The sequence below is a fragment of the Suncus etruscus genome, chromosome 7, assembly GCF_024139225.1.
Source record: "Suncus etruscus isolate mSunEtr1 chromosome 7, mSunEtr1.pri.cur, whole genome shotgun sequence".
Taxonomy (NCBI): Eukaryota; Metazoa; Chordata; class Mammalia; order Eulipotyphla; family Soricidae; genus Suncus; species Suncus etruscus.
In genome coordinates this window covers 34,293,224-34,308,528 of record NC_064854.1, presented here as the reverse complement: position 1 = coordinate 34,308,528, position 15,305 = coordinate 34,293,224, and the positions used below count along the sequence as shown (strand labels likewise).

At 33.9% G+C, this 15,305-nt stretch overlaps 1 non-coding gene across 1 annotated transcript; it reads right to left on the bottom strand.

Annotated features, from left to right (window-relative positions):
- Positions 1 to 343: 343 nt before the first annotated feature.
- LOC126015299 (U6 spliceosomal RNA) lies at positions 344 to 448 on the bottom strand. The gene has a single exon (XR_007498178.1). It is a non-coding gene; the product is annotated as a U6 spliceosomal RNA (small nuclear RNA).
- Between the last annotated feature and the right edge of the window lie 14,857 nt (positions 449 to 15,305).

Below are 15,305 nucleotides of genomic sequence, written 5' to 3'. Positions count from 1 at the left end.
ACATTTATTTTCATAGTACTAAGAACAAATGGAAACCTCAGGAAAAGTTCCATGTATTATTAGTCAAAAGTTGTATTCAATGTTGTTACTCTAAAATTTTTTCTTTTTTTCTATTTTCTGTTTATCTGAGAAGTACAGTTTTTTTTTGATTTGTTTTTTGGGGGCCACACCCGATGATGCTCAGGGATTACTCCTGGTCATGTGCTCAAAAATCGCTCCTGACTTGGGGGACCATAAGGGACACCAGGGATCAAACCCAGGTTGTTCTGGGTCAGACACGTGCAAGGCAAACAACCTACCTCTGTGCTCTCACTCTGGCCCCTGAGAAATACAATATATATTTTTAAATATGGAATGCTTCACGAATTTGCGTGTCATCCTTGCACAGGGGCCATGCTAACCTTTTCTATCATTCCAATTTTAGTATATGTGCTGCCAAAGTGAGCACGAGAAATACAATTTTTAAATATAGTTTTGTTATTTTTTGTTGTTCTTTTGTCTGAATAATGAGGAATTCAGGGCTTACTCCTGCCCTTTAATATAGGACCACTTCTGGCTAAACTTGGGGGACCCTTTGGGGCTCCAGGTATCAAACCTGGGTCAGATGCATTTAAGGCAAGTGCCCTACCTGCTATACTATCTCTGGCTCTTTGTTATTTTAAATAAAATTCCATGTAGTCTTCTTTAGAAATTTGCATTTTTATGGTCACAAAATTTGAAACTGTTTCAACAATCACTGTGTACTGTAAATCAAAAAATTTAGGATTTGAAAACACTGTGTCTCTGTCAGAATTAAGGACATTGTGACATATATTTGAAAAGGTGTGAATCTGATCTCTTAAATCATATCAAGTACACTAAACCAGCATTACCTCAATTTTTCTAAAAGCTTATCCACATTCATGTAAAAGAATGGCCATTTAATCTCAAGAAAAAGTCATTCTTTATAGTGCCATCTGTCAACCTTCTTCACTTTCTCTTTCTCTGAAATGTGTATATTTAAGCTACCCATAAGTAGGAATGGCAACTTTGACTATTTCTTAGAATTCTCTGCATACTGAGACCGAAGGGATTAACTGTTCCCACCTACTTCTGGTCAGATGTACTTTCTTCTATTCTACAGGTGACTTTGTGTGCTGTCTTCAGAGTGAAGTGTTAATTACAGTCCATTCAGAGTTGTGTTCTGCTAGATGCCTTTTAGATTTAAAATTCAGATGTTCAGATAACAGTTGGGTTCACTACACTTGCATCTCACACTACTCAATGAGATCATACCAGAACTTAAATAGAAAGTCCTGGCTTAATACTACCATTAAAAAAACAAAAACAAAAACAAAAATTGTCACCAGAAGATAAAAAATCCAAAACAAATAAATTGAGTGGGACTCTGGAACAACAGAAAAAGGCTGAAATTGTCTCAGGCAAACTGATATATACATGGATACTTGACCAGATTTTATGTCTTTTAAAAAAAAACTCCTTAACCCAAACTCATCATTTACTCTTTTCCCATCAAAAAGGCTGTACCCTCAATATGATTCACTTGTTTGTGACTTCCACTATAATTTCCACAGTATTATGCACATGGAAAAGAATGTGAAGCATTCTCTTCAGTCAGTTTTATTCATTATGATGTTTCTATTTTTTCCAAGAGAATTTTTTTAATTCATCTGAAACTTTTGTTAAATATTTCTGCATGCTCTCATTTTCAAACTAAAGGTATATAATAAATTAAGTAACTGTTCCTCCTTAAATTATTCTTTTGTATTCTTAATAAAAATAAAATATATATTAATTAGAAATGAAAGTTGATAATGAAAAGGTACACAAATAAAATATATAGATAATGGTGGATGATCTGAATATGATTATAATAATATTTTGTATTTTATTTCAGGACTAATTAAAAGCATTTATCATAAATCTAATAACTCATTACTGGAGCCTTGGGAGATAGGTAAGTGACAAGCATTTTTGAAGAGATATTTCTGAACATTAAATAATTTTATCTATAGCTTTTTGACAGTATTGGTAAACATATTTTATTTCAGTGATTTATCTCAGTTTATCCTTAATAAGACATTTGTATAAACACTCTTTATGTTAATCTTATTGCAACATTTTCCTACTATCCAATAAGTCATATTTTCCAAGGTGTTCTAATTTTATTTTTTGCAATATAATGAGATAATATAATGAGGATATTTGTTAATTAACCTTATTGATGATCTTGGCAAGTTCCCATACTTAAAAGCATTTAAAAAAATCATTAGAGCAAGGTGATACTTTGAATTAGATCTTAGAACTTTAAAAAATAAGTATTAGTGAGAGGGCTAGAGAGATAGCACAAGAGATAACACAAGAAGTTGAGCACATGCCTAGCATGTGTGATACCCTGAGTTTGATCCCAAACACCACAAGCACTACTGGGTGTTGCCCTGGTGCGTCCAGCAGCCTGCTGGATCAAAAATACTGCTAGGTCCAAATATTGTGCAGGTCCAAACCAGAGGGTCTGCACTAGACTGAACATTATCAGGAGTGGCCACTGGTGCCACCGAACACTGCTCAAGTGTACCTTGTATTTTTAAAAAATGGCATTAGTGAAATGGCAGACAAATGTAATTAAAGTCCCCTATATTTTAAAAAAAAATGGCATTATTGAAATAGCAGACAAATACAATTAAAATCTGAAGCTTAGTCAGTAGAAATGTTCTAAAGTACATTGTGTTCTTGGTTTGGACAAATGCATCATGAATTTAGTGTAAATTAGGTGAAAGGGATACAGGAACTCTAGTATCTGCAACTTTCCTTTAAATATAAAATCATTCAAAAATAAGTGTTCAGTGTAGGCAAAAGTAAATCAAGACTTTTAAAAACATGAAATTAAAGTTTATTTTGTTCAAAAATGAAGAGTGCAAATTGAAGAATAAAACATTAATAGTTAATAAACACATATTGCATGAAATAGAGATGAATGGAGGTATGTGACTCTAAGCCTGATTCCCAGTTCATAGGAAGTGTGTGGGATTTCATTTTTGGACATTGTATGATGCCTACATTCTTCTCCTTGGTGACAGACTTGCACTATGATTCCCTTAAGGTATTTGTATATTCTAGGTCAGGGGTCTCAAACTCGCGGCCTGGGGGGCTGCAAACGGCCCTCTGTACATTTTGTGGCCCTGCCCTAGAGGAATCTTTTTTTGTTTTGTTTTGTTTTAGTTGTTTGGGTCACATCCCCCAATGTTCAAGGCTTACTACTGACTTTGCACTCAAGGATCACCCTGACTTTGCCTCCTGCGGCCCCAGGTAAATTGAATTTGAGACCCCTGTTCTAGGTAGATTAGTACAGAAATTTTTATTAGTACAAGCAGGTCCTTAAACTCTTTCCCAGTGCACTACAGTTTTCTCTTCCCCTTTCTTCTTTTTCCTTTCTCTTATCTTGAGTGGAAAAAAAAGGCCAATGATGTGACACAGTGGTTTGTAGTTGAGACCCTTTTAGTGAAGTTTTCAGTTGTTATTCTTAACCATGTACTAGACATGGTTGACCTATTGTTAAAAAGTATGAATAAAGATGGCCATAACTCTTAAATAGCCATTTCTATAATTGAGCTAAAATAATTTATAGCTGTCAGATAATAGAAATTCTCAGTTTCCAAAATGAACTCTAGCAGTAAAACTCTTTTAAATTTCTATAAATATTAAAAGACCTTGAGAATGGAATTCTGTAGTTTGCTAAAACAATTATATAACTTTCCATTAATAAAAGTAAAATACCCATGCTGGTCTTATAAATGACTTCCTGCTTCTATTGCCAATGTTAATGATTTTAGTAAAACTGAAAGTTTAAAAAAGGAAATAGAAATAAATTATACTTAAAAGGATATAGACATTTATTTAAAAAAGGTCTAATCAGCCAAAAACTTTAATTATTCTATGCTAGAAGATTAATATTTTTAAGATGTGTTGACCACTATTCCAATTATTTTTGTCATCATCTAAAGTATAAGTTAAAATAACCAGTAATAATATACTTTCAACCAATCATACTTTCTATATACCAGGTACTTTATTTACAATATTTTATCTAACTATCACAAGTACCATGAGATAGTTTGAAACTCCTTACAGGTGAGGCTGGGAGAGTAATAAATATCCATGGGTGAATTTGGGATGATGTAGCAGAAAGAACATGAGCCTGATGTATACAAAATCTATAGCCTGGTTCATAATGTTATCAATATAGGAAATCTTAAATTCATAGATATTGAGGCAGATTACTTAGCTTTTCTGAGTAAAAGGTATCTGTTTACATTGGGTGACCAAGAACAGATTCCTCAGAGGTAACAAGTCTGGAGTCCAGTCTCTTGTTCCCTCTTTGAGCCTTAATCTGGCTCAGTCTGTGGTTCCCTAACATGTCAGTTGTTCTTTGTCACCTGATTAATTGCTGAACACTCACTCATTGTATGCTTCATTGATCATATGCCAAGAACTTTTGGCAGCTTTAGGGAACATGATCTCAACGTGCCTCTTGGTCAGTGTTGAGCAACGGGAGGCTGTTAGGTGGGTTGAGAACTTGGATTCTGGGGCTAGAATACTTGCCTGAGGCCAGATGGAGGTAGCTGAGAAGTTGACAGGTGAAATGTTGTTATCTAGACTCAGTCAATAGGTCAGGAGTCAAAAATAGAGTCGGCATATGATTTTGAATGGCAGTGTTTAAAGATTCTTATGACTAGCTAAAGACTTCATAGTTTATAAATATGAAATAATTATGACAGCTTTTGAGGAAGAATAAAAATCAGTATTTGAATTATTCATTATAGTGCTCATTAAACTAAATAGAAATCTATCTGTAACTTTCCTTCATAAGGTCTACTATATCTGTAGCTCTTAGCCTCCAGTTCTTACTCAAAAGCATGAAACTTATATTTGCTAGTTCCTCTTCTTGGTTTTATTTTATTTTTTAAAAAAATTTTGTGATTCTTTGGAGAGTTAAGTTCAAGTTATATTAAGTGCTTTCTGATTGTGCTTTCTAATAGTTTTTCTTGTATTTATTTACTTATTATTTTTAAATAATATCTTTATTTAAGCACTTTAATTACAGACATGATTGTAGTTGGGTTTCAGTCATATAAAAAACAACCCCCTTCACCAGTGTAACATTCCCATCCCCACTGCCCCCAATATCCCTCCCCTCCTCCCCGCCTGTATTTGAGACAGGCATTCTATTTCTCTCATTCACTGACATTGTCACCATAGTTGTCAGTATAGTTATTTCTCTAACTGCACTCACCACTCTATTTTTTTTGGGGGGGGGATCATACCCAGCAGCACTCAGGGGTTCCTGCTGGCTCTACGCTCAGAAATTGCTCTTGGCAGGCTCGGGGGACCATATGGGATGCTGGGATTTGAACCATTGTCCTTCTGCATGCAAGGCAAACATCCTGCCTCCATGCTATCTCTCAGGCCTCTGCACTCACCACTTTTTGTGGTGAGCTTCATATTATGAGCCAGTCCTTTTAGCCCTCAACTCTATTGTCTCTGGGCATTATTTCAATGATTTCTTTTAGTTTTCTTAAAACCCATAGCTGAGTGAGACTATTTTTTTTGTTTTGTTTTGTTTTTGGGCCACACCCAGCATTGCTCAGGGGTTACTCCTGGCTGTCTGCTCAGAAATAGCTCCTGGCAGGCAACGGGGACCATATGGGACACCGGGATTCGAACCAACCTCCTTTGGTCCTGGATCAGCTGCTTGCAAGGCAAACGCTGCTGTGCTATCTCTCCGGGCCCGTGAGACTATTCTGTGTTTATCTCTCTCCCTCTGACTTATTTCACTAAACATAATTGTTTACATGTTCATCCATGTTTAGGAAAATTATATGTCTTCATCTCTCCTGATGGCTGCATAATATTCCATTGTGTATATGTATCACAGTTTATTTAGCCATTCATTGAAGGGTATCTGGGTTGTTTTCAGAGTCTGGCAATTGTAAATAATGCTGCAATGAATATAGGCACGAGGAAGCTATTTTTGAATTGTATTTTTGCGTTTCTAGGGTATATCCCTAGGAGTGGTTTAGCTGGATCATATGGGAGCTCAATTTCCAGTTTTTGGAGAAATCTCCATATTGTTTTCCATAAAGGCTGGACTAGATGGCATTCCCACCAGCAATGAATGAGAGTTCCTTTCTGTCCACATCCCCACCAGCACTGATTGTTCGTATTCTTTGTGATGTGTGCCAGTCTCTGGTGCGAGATGCCTCATAGTTGTTTTGATTTGCATCTCCCTGATGATTAGTGATGTGGAGCATTTTTTTCTTGTGTCTTTTGGCCATTTGTATTTCTTTGAGGAAGGGTTTATTCATTTCTTCTCATTTTTTGATTGAGTTAGATGTTTTTTCTTGTTAAGTTCTGTCAGTACCTTGTATATTTTCCATATTAGCCCCTTATTTGTTGAGTATTGGATGAATGGTTTTTTTCCATCCTTGGCACTATTTCCTCTGAGGTGCAGAAGCTTCCCATTTGTTTATCTCTGCTTCCACTTGTTTGGAGAGTGCTGTTTCCTTCTTGAAGATGCCTTTATCTCAATGTCATGGAGTGTTACACCTACATGTTGTTCTGTATACCTTATGGTTTGGGGTCTGATAATGAATGTCTTTAATCCATTTGGATTTGATCTTCGTGCATGGTGTTAGATGGAGGTCTGAGTTTGCTTTTTTGCAAGTGGCTGACCAGTTGTGCCAACACGACTTGCTGAAAAGGTTTTCTTTGCTCCATTTTGCATTTCTCACCCCTTTATCAAAGATTAGTTGTTTGTATATCTGGGAAACATTCTCTGAATAGTCAAATCTATTCCACTGATCTGAGGATCTGTCTTTATTCCAGTACCAAGCTGTTTTAATGAATATAGCTTTTGTAAAACAAATTATAATTGGGGAAAGTGATGCCTCTCATATTCCTTTTTCCCAAGGGTTCTAGCTATTCACAGGTGTTTATTTTTCCAAATGAATTTCAGAAGTGTTTGATCCACTTCTTTGAAAAATGTAATGGGTATCTTTAGAGGGATTGCATTAAATATGTAGAATGCTTTGGGGAGTATTGCCATTTTAATGATGTTAATCATCCCAGTCTATGAGCAGGGTATGTGTCTTCATTTTCTTGTATTCTTTTATTTCTTGAAGCAGGGTTTTGTAGTTTTCTTTGTATAGGTCCTTTAGTTCTTTAGTTAAGTTGACTCCAAGATATTTGAGTTTGTGTGACATTAATGTGAATGGGATGTTTTTTAATGCCCATTTCTTTTCTATCATTATTCTTTTTTTTTTTTTTTTTGGTTTTCAATAGTTAATATTCTCCAAGCTTTTTTCTTGGACACCATCTGCATTTATTCCCTACACAGTCCCATTTAACATCCCTTGCTTTAAATGCCATTTAACCTCCCAGATTATTTGTCTTGATCTTTTCCATGAGTTCCTGCCTCACATCCCTCTGTCAATTCAACATCACTATCTAAAAGCCCATTGCATGTTTTGAATTTATGTCTGAAATGGGCTCCTAAGCTCTCATCTCCTAAGCTGTTCTTTCCTTTTTGGTCCAGTCCAGCCTATCACTCAGGACCAAAACTATAAACTTTCTTTGCGCCCTCCTTAAAAGAAATAAAGAAGTAACTTATATTCATATTATCAGGTTTAAACGCCCTATTTGCAAAAATGAAGAATCTCCCTTGCTCCCCTGCCTAGATCACCCCTAGTTGATAGTCCCCTAACTGGCTTCATCGTACTTTATCTTTCCAGTCAGTACTGTGTACCAAAAACATGTTGTTGCCTTTTTTCTTGTTTTTAATGTTAAACTTTGCTTGTCACCCCTTATTCAAAATTAGTTAGTGACTACCCAACACACTAAAGATAAAAATTCCTAAAGTCTCATTACCTTATATCACATCTTATATTTTGCAGAGGTTTGGGAGAAAGTTGGGATGGGGGAGTCATATCCAGCTGTGATTGGCAGCTACTCTGAGTGCTGTGCTTACGGGTTGTTCCCAGGGTGCTTGGGGCTCACATGGGGTCAAGGACTTATTATTGACTTACCTGGAAGGCAAATACCTTAATCTCTGCACTGTCTCTCTAACCCAGTCCTTTTATTTTCTGCGTGCTGATTTTATCTCTTACTATTCTCTATTTTGTTCACATTTCTGTCCAAAAATGCCTTTCTGCTGTTCCTCTGATTCATAAAATCTATTTGGAATCTGCTAATACTCCTTACTAACTCCCCAGCTCTACCTATTTATTCCAACCTTTTAGCCTTTTTGTTTGGTATTAGTGGAGGCAGATTTAAAGAGAGAAGAAAATTACATATTTAAGATTTTTAGCACAAGTACTGGGGAAAATTGCACTAGAAATACAGATAGACACATACAACTAGAACCAATGGAAAGAATTCAGAGAGTGTTGTTTCTGCTCATTTGAATGCATCTGTATTGAATAAATTGGTAATAATCTGCTTGAAAGAAAGATAGGGCTGTTTGATATGAGTGACTTTTACTAATAGTGTGCATGCTAATGAAGCTGTGGAAAAAGAAATATAGTGGATTAAAGGAGAGGAACACTGATTTCTAAGAATTTAGAGATTCCCAAGATTCCCAACTTTGAGATTATATCAGTTTTTTTAATTCCTCCCTTTCACTGCTATTCTTAAATCCTTACATTCTTTTTTTGTGTATTTATACCAGGAAGCACTCATCAGTAAAGCAGAAAGTTTATTCTAATATTTGAGGTAAAAGATAATCTATCACCAGTTTGATTTCTAGCCAAGTCCTCATCTAAGGGATTAACTTTGAAATTTTTCTGTCACTTAAAATTTAACTTTAATTTTGGTGTTTTTCTATGACATAATAATATACATATAGCCAATTACCTATTAGATTTTAATAAATACAAATTTAAAAGTATAATATTTGGAAATTGTCTTTGGTAAGAGTTTGCTAGCAATAAAAAATTCATTCTTCCTTCATAGTATTCAAGAAGTTCTTTATGTAGTGACTTGACTTCATCAAAAGTTATATAGCCACTGCTTTATATTCTCCTAGGAAAAATATGATATATATAATAATTTCCCAAATTAAAAGTGTTTTTAGTTAAACCTGAATAAGATTATTTTAGAAATTCACATTTCTTATAATAACTAACTTTGGAATTTGGAACTAATGATACAGAAAAGATTTTTCAGCATCTTTATTATACTAAAGTAATTTATATTTATTACCTCTTGCAATTTATGTTTTAGTAGAATAGCCCAATTCCTTATTAGAAATCATGTTTTAATGATTCTTTAGCAGTCAGTTATGCTATATATTCAAAATTGGTTTATATCTACCTAACTTTAAACGAAATACTTGTTCTCTGCCATTTACATGATTTTTATTTTAACTTAAAATCTTTTAAGAATAAGAAACTAGACATTAATGCTTGTTTATCTTTTGGTTTTGGGGTTTTGGGGGAACATACCTGGCATAGCTCAGGAGTTACTCCTGGTTCTTTACTTAGGAATTACTCCTGATGGGGTTTATGGGACTATAATTGATGCTGGGGATTAGACCCAGGTTGGCCATGTGCAAAGCAAGCACCATACCCACTGTACTGACTCAGCCTTAATATTAATGCTTATCAATGAATAAGGGCACATGTGTAAAACCTTACTTTTCAGTATTTTAGTAACCTTTAGTTTGCCTCCTCTTCTCCCAGTATGATAAGCTTAGCAAGATTTTAGAAGGAGATTAGTTATTTCAAAATGTAAACCCGAGGAACTGTAATATAGAATTGATATACTTGATCCTGCCGGTAGAGTAGCGGACAATTAAATATAAAGATAACAGATAGAAAAGCCTGATTCAGGGGCCGGAGTGGTGGCACAAGTGGTAGGGTGTTTGCCTTAAGCATGCTACGATACCCCCGGTGACCTATATGGTCTCCAAGCCAGGAGCGATTTCTGAGTGCATAGCCAGGAGTAACCCCTGAGTGTTACTGAGTGTGGCCCAAAACAAACAAACAAACAAACAAACAAACAAATAAGCCTGATTTATTAAAAACAATAGTTTTAAAAAATGTATATTCCATGAAAATGAGCTATATTTTAAAATTCCCAAATAAAAATTTACACATTGAAGGACAAATTAATTATTTTGTATTGATAACCATTTTGGATCATTCACAAACATAAGATGACTATCAAATGATTCCTTGTCAAGGAATTTATGCTTCTGAGCACAAGAGAATAATAAGGCCTAAAATTCCTACCAAATTATAACCAAAATATATTTTCTGACATGGTTAACAGATTAGGAATGTGATCCTTAGAGGTTGGAATTAGCAAGGGGAACCCTAATGACACTTAGGAGTAGAGAAAATTTCCAGACTGATATAGAAGAGGGAATACAGACAGAACCTAGCAATGAATATTCATTCATTCTCTGTAATGTAATAGTATAATAATATAATATAATATAAATATAATATAATATATAATATATATTATATATAATATAATATAATAATGTAATAGTATACAGTTTAAGGAGGTGAAAGTGACTAGTTTTTAAAAACAGAGTCCTAGATTGGAGGGTATTGAGCAGAGAAATAATTCTGTAATCTACATAGAGGTGCCCTTGAGGATCTGGCTAAATATCAAACAGTTGCATGCATAGGATGAAACCTGAAGAAGCTGGCAAGGTCAGCTTGTGAGAAAGAAAAATTGCCAGGTCACAGTAACTGAGATAAAATTAGCCCTAGGATAAAAATTCCTCTACACAAGCCTTAAAAGAACTTAAAACCTAGTCTCAGAAGAATCATATCAATGCACAAGTTTGCTAGTTGTCCAACAATGCTCTTTCAGAAATAATGCAAAAAGGGAAAAAAATCCAGCTCTCATTAATATAAAGTTCATAGTGAATTTCATCTAATCAAATATCACTAAATAAAATAGAAAAAATGTGATGACAGGAGTCAAATAGAAATAGACCCTAATATCACAGAAACAATAGATTTACCAGTTAAGTTCACTAAATGAACTACTTTAAATATAACATATATATATATAAATTAATGAACACATAGAAGAGGAGAGAAGTAAAAATATATTAGAAAAAGAAATATTGGACTACTCAGAAGTAAAAGTTATAGTATCTAAAATGAAAAACTATATTGGACTAAATGAAGGCTAGAACTATTAGGTGAAAATATCAGTGAACTTAGACATACAGTGAAATTTAATAAAAAATGATAAACCAAAAAATGATGGAACAAAATGAAAAGTGATAGGATGGCCTTCAAATGCTAAAAAAATATAGTCAACCTACTATTCAATATCTATTAAAAGTATCTTTAGAAAATATAGGAGTAAAAGAAATGTGATACAAGTAGAACATTTTTAGATAAAAGTTGAGAAAACCGAATGACCAGAGGACTTCTATTCCTAGAAATATTAGAAGAAGTTTTGGGGCTTGATCATCCAAGCCTTTGTTCTCTCTTGAGCACATATCTATCTATGTTTCTTTGCGTGCTCTTTCAAGCTCATGATCTCTCTTGAACAATATATTCTTTTTCTTCTCCTTTGCTCTCATATTTCTATCCAGTAAGCTTTGTGCATGATAAAAACTATCATGTACTAGTAAAAAAATAAGACATTTTAGAGGTAAAAAGAAAATACCTTATGGAAACTTGAGCAACACAGGAATGACATGTATGAAGCATCTAGGTTTATATGCAGGAAAATAAAAAAAAACAAAAACAAAAACCTTCCTATTTTATTATCTTTAAGAATGACCAGCTCGGGGCTGGAGAGATAGCTTGGAGGCAGGGCATTTGCCTTGCATGCAGAAGCACTGTGGTTCGAATCCTGGCATTCCATATGGTCCCCTGAGCCTGACAGGAATGACTTCTGAGTGTAGTGTCAGGAGGAACCCCTGAGCGCTGCCGGGTGTGACCCAAAAACCAAAACAAAAAAACAAAAAAAAAAAGACCAAGCAAAAGCTATGTCAATATTGTGAGGTCTGTAAAATACTTTATATACATTTTTTTCTTTAGTTCAAATAACTAATTACTAGAGATATATTTCGTCTGCTAGTCAATGGGTTGGAGCACATGTTTTGCATGAGGATGGTCAGGTTTAGTTCCTAGTATTGCATAGTACTCTGGGTACCACTAGAAGCTTCCTGGGAGCCCTGAACCAGGAGTAGACCTTGATCACAGCCAGATGAGGTCACAAAAAATAACAAAACTACCAGGGAAATTTTTTTATACAAATAGTGCTTAATATTTTTAAGTTGGACTTTAGTACATTATAAATAACAACGGCTTAAAAAGTAAAAAAATAATTGTAACTGTTAAGAATCAAATAGTGGAAATGAAATAAATTCCTAAACTGTAATCTAAAAGAAGACAACAGGGGCAAAAAAAAGAGTACAGATGTGACAATAGAAAACAAGCAACAGTATGATGGAATTACAACCAGTTGTATCAATTATCACATTAAATTAATCTATTCAAACTGAGACAAGTGATCAAATTATATTTTATATGAGTAATCTCTACTGTTTTCAAGAATCCATCAAAATAGATTGGAAATATTAAAAAGAACTATCCCAGGCAAAGCACAAAGTATTAAAAAATTGAAGTAGCTATATTAATATTAAAGTGAACTACAGAACAATATTAAATGGCCAAAGTGAGACATTTCATAATGATTAATCGCAAAAATAATATTTTTAAATTTAAATGCAGTCAGGACTATCTTGTTAAAATAATGAAATAGAAATTGATAAAGCTGAAAATCCCTGGCACCCCATTTGGATCCCCTAAATCTCACCAGGAGTGATACCTGAATACAGAATCAGGAGTAAATCCTGAGCACTGCCAGGTGTGGCTCTCAGAAAAAAAAACAACCAAATAAATAAACAAAAATAACCAACTGTAAGAGGTCAATGATTTTTTAGGGCCTGTCATGTGGCCATGCCTTATAAGGTTGTTTGCTCTATTCCTAGCATCACATGACTCCCTCACTGATAGGAGTGCTCATGCTTCTGACACTGCTGTTTATGAACCCTTGTCTCTGATAACTTGACAAGTCTATCATAGTTGGTTATTTCAACATGTATTTGACAGAATAAGTATATACTACCAGAATGCATGTGGAAATATTTGACAATAACAAAAATGTGACTTTATTGACATGGAACATCCTACAAAGGCAGAAATTAACATTATTTTCCAAGTGCACATGGGACATTTGCTATTTGCCATCACATATTAGTATATAAAACACAAATTCAATTTAAAGTGATGAGAATTGGGTCAGAGAAATAATATAGGAGATAAAGCCTTGCCTTTTATGTAGTCAACACAGTTCATATTTCTGGTACCACATATGGTTTTTCTGAGCACTGTTAAGGGTTGCTTTCAAGCACAAGTCAGAATAATCCTTAAAAACATAGAGTGTAACCAAAAAATAAAAATAAAGTAAAATGATGGAAATTTTATGGCATGTATACTCTGACTACATTATATTAAATTAGAAATCATTATCAGAAAAATATCTGGAAAGTTCTCAGTATTTAAGTTTATTTCATATCCTACTAATACATTTATTTTAAAAATGTAAGAAAAAAGAAAGAAGGAAAACTAGGGAAATGAAAATATGTTTTGTTTTGATTTGGGAATTGGGCAAATCAATCCTCATGAGTTGATTTGGGGTCGTTCCCGGTGGTACTCCAGGGACCATGCAGAGCAAAGATGGAATCTTGCCCTCCTCCTTGCAAAGTTTGTGTACCAGTCCTCTGTATTCTTGATCCTTAAAAAAAGATATTTTGAAGTGATCAGAATGAAACATAAGATTTGGAACTAACCTTGATATAGTGGGGCAAGTAATGTCTCACTACCATATACATTAACATTATTGTAACCGTGTTACCTAAACTGAATTAAACTAAATAAACTAGAGGTATCTTAAATTATAGAGCATATATATGCTTAGGTTAGGGAGGAGGCCCTGAGTTTGAGCTCAGCAGGCATGGCTCCTTCCCAAGCACTGTGAGTGTGGAATTGCAGGACCTGAATATCACACTGCTGAGTGCGACCCCTGTTGAAAATAAAGTTGATTTAGAATAATAAAAATATAACAAAATATATGGACTATATCTGAAACAAAGCTTAGATAACTATGTAATATTAAATGTATGAAAAAGAATGAAGAGCAAATTAAGACAAAATAAATGGAAGGAAATTATAAATAGATCTGAAATTGATTAAAAGAGAATAAAGGTAATCAATAAAACTAAAAGCAGATCTTGAAAAGATGAAGCTAGCTAGTGTGATCAAGAAAAAGAAAGAGTTTGTATAACCAACTATAGTTTCAGAACTGGAAAGGAGGGCACACGATAGATCCTATAGAAATTAGATACACATATAAGAAATAACATACATGTCTTAAAAATAAGTTTGCCATGTTTGATGAATATATATAAACATATAACATATATATAAATATATAATATATAACAATAAATATATATTATATATAAACATACAAAACATATTTTCATTTCCCTATATATATAAACTCCTTGGAATTGAAGGTGTTTATACAGAAATGATGTCCTTGACTGAGGAAAGAATATAAAATTTTAATTGTAATGAATCTAATAGAGAAGAAATATTCTTAACTATTATTTTTTTATATGCAATCAAGAAAAAAATGTTAAGTGCCTCCCCTACATTGGCCAATGTAAAAACTTCCAATTTCATTTAACAGATGAGTCCTTTCTTACATTTAAAGAAACAAATCAGTAAATAGAAGAGGGTTTAGGCCAGCATTTAGGCCATTTCAGCCAGCATCATGCTAATAACAAAACTAGAGAAAGATAATTAAAAACATGGATGAACATGGATGAGAAATTTGTTAACAAACCATTAGAAGCTCTAATTAACCTACACAGAACAAATGAATTTAGTTTAGGTATGCCAGGTTGTTTTAAAATAGTAAATCAGACTGGAGGAAAGCTAGAGAAATTGATGGTGGGAAATGAATACTGGTGTTAGAACACTGTAATACTCACACTCAAACTATCAAAAACTTTAACTCTGTATCATAATGACTTAATGAAAAGAAAAAAGAATTATAATAAAAATAAAATAAAATGGTAAAATTCGGGGCCAGACAGATCAAAAAAGTTCTTGCCTTGCATGCAACCAACTCCAGTTTGAATCTCTGGACTAATTTATGGTGCTCTTGGACACTACAGAGAGTCTCCCAAGCTCTATTAG